A 9,329-nucleotide genomic window follows, 5' to 3' on the forward strand; every position below is an offset into this window, starting at 1 on the left:
TCATATATATAAAATTTTGCTTTTACTTTTTGATCTCACATTCTATTATTATTATTATCATTATTATTGTTGTTGTTATTACTACTACTACTACTATTAGTGGTAGTGGTGGTGGTGGTGGTGGTTGTTGTTGTTGATAGCTCTAAACAATTTCTATTTTCATTTTGGCAGTCATGAGTTTTCCATCAAATTGGTGGAACTGTCACTTGCTAAACTTCTTCATAGCATTACAATTGATGAGATTGAGTTGAGGCTGCTTTGACTCTTCTTTTTTAACTTTATTATTTCTCTTCTAATAAATGAAAATCAAACTGATACGTTCCACATTTACACCTATACCTTCTTTTACTTGATATGATTGATGGCTCTGTTCCTTACTACTCCTTTTCTATTATCACGTGTATCCATTTGCAGTGAAATATCCATCTATCTTCACTGTTGTATTTTCACACTGCAGTCAAAAATCTCATTGCCTCTCAGGCACCAATTGCAAACCCTTTTCTTTTCCGTCCTTTCCTGGAGATTTGTGTGGCAGCTCAGTGCTGCTGCAGATTAAAACCTTTGCCTCTTTTTTCCTTACTCATGCCATGAAGTCATAGCTGTCTGTGATATCACAGTGGGCTGCCCTGGGAAGTCTTGTGATATCTGAAGGAGAGGATTATAGCTAGGTTAACAAAGCAGTGGCAGGACTGGAATGATAAAGGTGTTTATCATACCATAAAGCATCTTGGTAATTAGAAATTTAAGCACAGACGTTTCCTGTTTTTTGAGGGAGAGCTGGAATTTTATCTGCTTTTCTCTCATGCTTCATCAAGGAAGTTCACATTTATAAAGCAAGAGGAATTGAAGCTGCACTTTGTTTTTCTCACTGTAAGAGGGAAGAGAAAAATGTGCAGGCAGGCTAGGCCTATAACATTGATTTGTAACCAACAAAGGAAATGTCTACTTATAGGACACAAATCAATGTGACCAGACTGTGAAAGTGCAAACAGAGATGTGAGAAAATTATTTGATCGTTAGTCTTCCTTTTGAAAAGACAGAGGGCCAAATTCTGCTATCATTTATGAGGATGTAACTTCCATGAAAACCAGAGGAGACTTGCCAATGTAATTATGAACAAAATTTTATATGCTGTCCTTCTGATGGATGGAGGTGTAAGGCATTAGAGTCAGGAAGGGGGCTAGGCAGGAAGGGAAGAATGCTGTAGTAAAGAGGATATGCAGGTTTTGCTGTTAATGAACAGCAGACACAGAAAACATATTGATGTTCCCTCCCATGCAGAGGTGACTAGTATGAACTGTGCACCTCCTTAATTCAGTTGAAATCATGGAAGTTTTCATAAACCTGAGAATTTGTTGCCACAGGCTGAGATATTTTCTTGGAGACAGACTAGTCTCCTGAGAATTATCTAATCTTGCAGATTCTAGACTACAGGGTTCATTATCTAGGGAAACCATATATTAACAATAAAACCACTGTATTTTGAAGGCAGGAAGAAAATTTGGTGGTCTAAGTCCTCTTGGCCCAGGAAAAGCAATAGATACTGATTTGGAAGTGAACTCCTTTATTCTTCCATGGCTAGTCTTTACAAAGACAATGTGCTTCCTAGCTGGGGGATTTTGTCTCCCCTGGAGCTGTTTGCATCCCCAGATTTACCCTGTAGATTGATAGATTTGGTAGTTTCTGTGCAAAATCAGTTTCTGAAGCTGTAGGTTGACTGCACAGTGGAACTCGGTCATAAAGCCATATCAAAACCACTATAGTTTTGTAACAGATAATGTTGATCTAGGATAAATTCACACACTGATTTGAATGTTTTCAGAACAAATGGATTATCTTTATGTGGCAGGCTGGTTGTCAGATCAAGTGTCACCTGTCTGCGCCACTGTGACTTCAGGCTGGATTAGGTATCGTCTGCTCTCCTGCAGCAACACAAACTCCTGCTAATTCAACAGTAACGTGATCATGTGTCCATGCCCAAACCAGGTCAGTTCTACGCTGACGACTGAGCTGAGTCTGTTCATTAGTGAGGAAACTCATCTCAACTTCAGTGTCAGAAACACCCCCAAGTGGAGGCAAACTACCTCCTTTAGCTGCACACCCTGCTTCATTCAAGGCTAGAGCCCCTCTTCAGCATTTCTCTGCATTTGCACAGGTACTGGGATTTCCCCATATGTCTCCATCCAATTCCATTAGTGCAGTCACTGGAAAGAGAAAGGCCAACACATGCATACATGCACAGTTTTAAAAGCTTGGGACTCATTTGGAGAGGTAGATATTTTTATTCTGATTAAACTGCTCTTAATTCCTGGGGATATTGTTTTATTTATGCCACAATACAAGATTAAATCAGGCCGTGGCTTCCCAACAGACAAACAAAGCGAGTCTAAACAAATTATGTTTTTGAAAACTTTTGGAATAAGAATAATTTTGAATCTAAAATGCCTTAAAGTGACACTAAATAACAAAAAAATCCATTCATTACAAGTTAAACTCCCCTTTACAGAAAAAGGCGCAACAAGTTCTGTCATTTTACTTTGTAAACTGAAAAATGTCTGCTTTTTGATTTTTCTGAACTACTCTTGGCCTTTTGAGATGGAGGCAAAACTCTCCCTGGCTCTTGCCCCCAGTTCTCACATGTAGTGAATATCTCCCCTTGGGTGCTCTTTGTGTTGCAATATCTTGAAATAAGTGTCTTTCTGTCAGGCATTGCTCTTATATAATACATGTTGTCATCTGGAGTGAGGCACAGTTGTGCATATTTAGCTGGTTTGCTTTGTGATGCATCATTACAAGTGACCGAAAACATGGTACAGGAAGTTGTTTGTGTGCTTTTTTTCATTGCTTATGCAACTCCCAAGCAGAAAATGTTCTTGAGAGCAGATGGTAAGAAAAGTCAATTGCAAGTTCCATTTTCCAGATGCATAGATGTTTCATGTCTTCTTGAAGCCAGTTCAGATGGAACTTTGGAAACCTGAGTCTAACTTTTGCTTATGCCTTTACTAGGTAACCAGTTAAATTGTTTCCTACTGGAGTTTCAGTCCTAATAAAAATAGCCTGACTGCACAAGATCCATTGTGTTCTCAGATGCTTAGCTGGAATCTGGGACATGGTGTTATAATCAGCAATTAAAATATTAATACTGCTCTTCTAGCAAGAATGCTGCAAGTTCAGCATCTGATGCATGTTCTATGGTTTCCATTCATTTCTCTCTTTCAACTTTCCAAAGAATGCACTGTAACACAGAGGGGCCAATATCTAAATTTCTTACTGCTTGACAAAGGGATTACTAGATAGTGAAGGCAAATTAATTTGACTTCCTACAGAGAAGGTAAGAACTTCTTACCCTAGGGCAGTAACACAGTCAGCTCATGACTGCATGATACTGATAAACTACAGTTTACAACTCAGTAGGTTTCTTGTTTGATTTAGTTTTTTTTCACTTGCTCAGGTCTTTGGACTTTTCACTACAGTCTTATTGCTACTGAACTGTAGGCTTTTATTTGATAATAAATAAAAGTATCAGTCCAATTTTTTTCCCCATTGTACCCACAGAAATCTGTGGGAGATCAGATCAGTATTGTAGACTAACTTAGTGGGAGGGCAGCCATGAAAGTCGATCTGCAGTTGTTGGCCACAGCAGTCACTTTGTGAGTTCAAACACAGTCAAGGTTTAGTTTAGGTCTGACTTTACTATAAGGTGATTTGTAGATACAGGGGTTCATAAGAAATAAGACACTTGATCCTATAATAACAATACCAAATTGTCAGTTGTTTTCCATAGATTCCAAGAAAACAGAAAGTAGGATTTCTCCAAAGATACTGCCGGGCATGCAGCATGACATGCCTTGGTCAGAGGTAGGCATAGAACCTAGGTAGGCATAGAACCTAATAGTCTGAACATCTGATCCACTGAGTTTTGATGTTTTCAAGTACTCTCAACAAACTTTCAAGAAAGATTATCTGAACTAAGAAAGAGAATAGATTTATAAATAAAAGCCAAAGAACATTTTTTATTATGTCACCTAAGTTTTTTGCTGTTTCTTCACACATGTGCTCTATTCACACAGTGTGAAAAGATGAACCTAAACCGAACTCTCAAAGCTGAACAAATTCAGAAGTGAACTGACTTTCCAAATCCCTGGCTCCAAGACATCTCTTAAAATGAGAGAATACAGGGGTTTGGAATGACTGAAATCTCGCTCTTACGTTGGTAATAGCACATAATTCAGGTTTAGATGCCCAGAAATGGTGATTGATGGTAAGAGAGGTCAGAAGGAACTGGTTTCTTTGGCAAACCTTGTGAAATAGTCCAGAACCACTCCATTTGCAAAGGGGCTCCCGAGGGAAGTGGTCCGACACCAATCCTGTCAGAGTTCAGGAAGTGTCTGGACAGTGCTCAGTTATATGATTTAGTTGTAGATAGTCATGCAAGGATGACCTCCTACTGAATGAAAGTTCAGAACCTTGTGACACCAGAGTAATCTTCAGAAACTCCTTCTGTCTCTAGACCACTCATGGATTATGAAAAGAATAGTATTTTCAATTCATAGAGAAGTTTCATCTGAAGACCTCATTATTGATTTGCAGCATTATCTATTAGCCTTCAAGTAATGAGGGAGTTGCATATTGTCATTTACTTTTCTAAGGGGGAAACTGAGAGGTGTAAAAACAAGGGTTTCTGAGAACTATGAGAAGTACTTTATTAAAATTTGAGACAGAAGGAGAGTTAACACCTAGAAAGGCTCGAGCTTTCAGGACAGGATCCAATCATAGCCTTCACCATTCAATGTTCTCTCAAAACCAAACAGAACTGTTGGGCTTTTTTTTTCACTCCTTCTTGCTGCTTGGCCTGAGAAGCAAATTGCACATACCAGACTGGCTTCTCAAGGCAGTAAGTGAAAATGGCATTTTAAAATAATAGTTGCCATATCCTGCAGCTCAGAACTGTCATACTGAATGTGAAAAGCTCACTCCTTACCAGAAACAAGGCACAGAAAGTAATAGGGATATGTGTGTGTGCGCATGTGGATGTGTCTGGGTCTGGGACACAGAATCCCTACCTGGGAATGGCTTGCTATTATTAGACATGCAATTACCAGAGGTTATGTAAGACAATTGGAGCTCTGTTTTTTAACAGAGCCGTGATTTGTGCTACTTGTAGTAACAGTAGCCACCTCCAAAGGAGACAGAAAGCAGACACAGACAAAAGGCCAAAGAAATCAATGCTGGCTGAACACAGCCATCCTCCTGATACCTTCTGCTTGCAAACAGACTTTAGGTTATCAGCTGTGGAGGCTGATGCTAATTCCAAAGAGTTCTGGAGTTACTGAGCCAGTACATCTGTATTGATGGTGTTTGCAGGGCATGGTTGAGGCTGCAGGAGCTGTGAGGGGGTGACAGCTTTGGGCACACTTTGCCATGTTCCCCGCAATGTCTCTGGTGTTCTGCAGGAGGCTGAGGGAGCTGTGAGCAGAACTAGCACTCCTACTCTATTTTCTCAGTTACTCCTGCTGGGAAAGACTGGAACCAAAACAACTTTTGGCTCCTCTGCAGTTCACACTTCTACAGACATTTTTATAGTAATGTGGAGGGAGAGTCGAGACCTGGAGTAGCTTTGAACTTCTGCCAGCACTCTTCATTAGAGCAAATTGTGAAATCTGATTGAACTAGAATAGCTCTAAGCTCCCCTACAGCTAAGATTCCTGATCCATCTCCTATGGTACTTCTTGCTGATCATGGCAGAAATCAGAATATCTGCAAGAGCCCTGATAATTTTGTTCATCTGGGCCATTTTCTTATAAGGTTTTCTGTCACAAAATAGCAGGAGTAAGGTAGCTGCCAGATTGTCTACAGTCAAAAACTCAAATCACCTCCTCACAGAATTTCTTTCCTGATAAGAAAAAGTATTGAGTTCAGACACTGGTGTGGTGCTTATTACAGAGTCACTTTCCAAAAATAAAAGGTGGGAAAGTTGCTACCAGGTCCCCTCAAGTCACTGCCATTCCCTACAATGCCTCCTCTTGGAATGTTGTGGATCTCCTATAAAATTTCATTTCAGCATCATCTAAACCATTCTGCATAGTAACTTCTGCTGTCAAGGAAGAGATGCTGAAGATTTGCAAATGGTCTTTTTAGCACTCAGGAGACAGCCCTCCTACGTTTGCAGAACTTATCCAACAACAGAGCCAACTGCCTTCAGTTTCATTCAAAGAAGTTTTGAAATGACCAGAGAAGAGGCCTCTAAAAGCCACAGAAGAGAGCTGAATACTGAATTAAGATAAATCCCAAAAGTATCATTTGCTAATACTGAAGTAAGAATAACAATTATTGCTAAGTTATTTTCCTTAATGCATCATGCTGCATATACTGCACGGAAGTCACTTCAGCTACTATTAATGTTAGTAACCATTCTCCATCAGCCACACCACATACAGTTTTAAGGGAATAGTGAAAAATAACTCAGAATGGCTTAAAAATGGCATTGTAGTCATATCGTCACTCTGTGTTTTCCTGGCACAGGGTGTTTAAAACCCAGATCTGAATAACACAACTGGCACTGACATCTCTACATTTCAGGCACACTTAAGAAAAATCCTGGTTTGATGCAGATGATACATAACTTTAAAAAGCAAATAATTATCACAAATATATATCACACCTCAGGACACTGCTGTCAGTGGCTTGACATTTCCAATGATGAGTTTCTCAAATGCGCATAACCATCAGATTTGATTGAGCAATGTTTTAGAATAATTCACATCCTCATCTAGAACTTTTTTCATTGTGTTTTGGCACTGAAGCACAAAACAGGAAATCTACAGTGGTTTTCTCTTTGCTTGTGAGGAAGCAAGCGCTTTGATCAGTTCTATGTACTCCAAGGCTGTAGTCAGTTATTCCTCAATGGATAGTGAAACTAAAGCCCAGAGTGACTCGGTTTCTCTGTGGATCCCGTGTGATATTTTATATATAGTTTTTGACATAAATCAAACAAGCTTTCATTTGTACAGTTTGAGGCCAGAGGCAGCACACATACAGGAAGAATGGTATGGGAAAACACGTTCGTGATGCTTTTTACCTTGTCTTTTCACTATGTTGGTTACAGACTCTAATGAATGACTGGCAAGGGAAATCTTCAGAGATGGAGACACAGTCATCCAAAACAAAACAAAAAAAAATTAAAAAGAATTTAAATTTTTTCATAAGTGACAGTAACACAGTTGTTTAGCTCAGCATCCAGGCAGTGGTGGTAAAAATGTTAAAACTTAAGGAAAAGATTGCTTGTCTAAGACTTCACCCCTCAGAATCCATGCAACTGTGATTTTTAATATAAATTTTCCTCTAGTAAAGGCATATAAAAATCATGCAAGTATTTTCATCTCCTTATAAAACAAGTCACATAATGAAAGCTCAGGGAGAGGAAGGAATTCTATCACAAAAATGCTGAAGTTTTTTTGGGAGGAAGGAGGGTGCTCAGTTTTTCTTTTTATCTGTTTGATAACCTGGCTCTTGGTGCTTGAGAAAACCAGATGTATCAGAGAAACTTTTATTTCTTAGTTTGAAGGGGATAGTCCCGTGACAAAGGAGGCAAATCTATTGAAATTTATAGCTGAAATTTCCACTGTCCTACATGGAATTCTACCTTTAATTAATGTAAACAGTATCTCATAGTTTCTGCAAGCAACAAGCCATGAAAAAAACAGTATTTAATTACTTTTATCACTTACCATTTTGTATCATGTTCCATATTCATCAAAGGGTACTTCCGACTTGTGATTGAGATCATTTTTCAGCATAAGAACCACAAGCTCAGTGGCCAGACACTGATGCATCAAGTGTTGTACCACTGTGACCAAGAAGGATGGGGGTATGGCAGAACCAGTGTCAATGGTGTAAATCTTGATTAAATTGTTATGTGCTGAGATTACACAGTCCCTGCACCTCGGTGAAAATACATTGTCTGTTTGAAAATCTGGTTACTGAAACAGGGAGATCTATTCTTTGAGGACATTCAATACTTTCTACAATTCACCAGTATCTATGGGACTAAAGGGTTTCAGGGTTTGTGCCAAAGTATTTGCAAGGACAGCATTTCCTGAAACCAAAGCAACATGTAGGGGAAGAAACTCAGCTCATTTTCTTCGTATGCTTTCATTGTTTTTGTTCTTCCTGAAAAATAATGTCCTTTCAGATTTCGTTTGACATCTCCATGATGTTGAACAGATTCAGAGAAATCACCAATATTTTGACAGGGTTCCTTGGCAATGAAATGTTCATGAAGCTCATCTGTCATGAGCTAATCTGGCTCATCTAGCCAAAGCAGTAGCTTAGGCGGATATATTACTGTAACAATTTAATTTCTACACATTTTCTTCGTCTCTGGTGATTGCAGTGATGGCAATTCATATTTCAGCTTCGGAAACATTGGTATTAATTGCAGCACAACTATACCTTTAGTTTTGTGAGAATCTTGCTTAAGACAGCAAGGCGATGTTATGTTGTTTGAGTGCTGCCTTCTTATTAACAAGACAATATTCTGATTGCACTGGCCATCCTGAGTGTCCATGGCTTCAAAACCTGAACCTCTTACTTGTTCCCCTCCCATGAACCTTTTGAGTTTCATGCCATAATGCTGGTGCCTTATGAACCTACAGCATCAGCATATAAATGCCTGAGGCTGTTTATACCCTCAAACTGCTTCTATTAATACTAAGTATATGTAGAAAAGTAGCACTCAAGATTCAACAACACTCGCAGTATACAAGCACTACCCACAAATCAGTCTGTTCCTGAGAAAGGTTATGTAGGTGCAGTTCCACTGAGCACAGATTATTTACTCCATATTCCACACCAACATCAATAAAATTAGGACTTATCTGCTTGCCTCAGTCACACCCCACTTTAATGAATTGCTTTGAAAATTACGTGGTTTCACTCAGCATTCAGATACAACTGTGAAGGCTCCAAAGTAGGAATACACAGAATTCCATGTTTTATACCCAGCAATGTTCTGCTGGAATAAGATAATTTTAAAATAATGATAATGCATATAACTCTACAAACATATATAAATATATGGTTACTTATATGTATATATCTATGTATGTGTACAATACTGCTTCTTCATGTTCCCACATGTGAAAAATGCTCTGACACACTGCTATGGTTCAGTCTGGCATCACAGATTTTTATATTCATTTAAACCATTAGCTGAATCTTACCACAAGGTGACCTGCTCCTGCTCTGATTAGGCCTACCAACTACTTACATTTAGTTTCCTCTTCCAAGTAGAAGTTATCTTCATTTCAAATCAGGTGTGCAAAGTCCAA

The sequence above is a fragment of the Melozone crissalis genome, unplaced genomic scaffold, assembly GCF_028551555.1.
Source record: "Melozone crissalis strain CALT ecotype California unplaced genomic scaffold, PUWL_Pcris_2 ptg000008l_1, whole genome shotgun sequence".
Taxonomy (NCBI): Eukaryota; Metazoa; Chordata; class Aves; order Passeriformes; family Passerellidae; genus Melozone; species Melozone crissalis.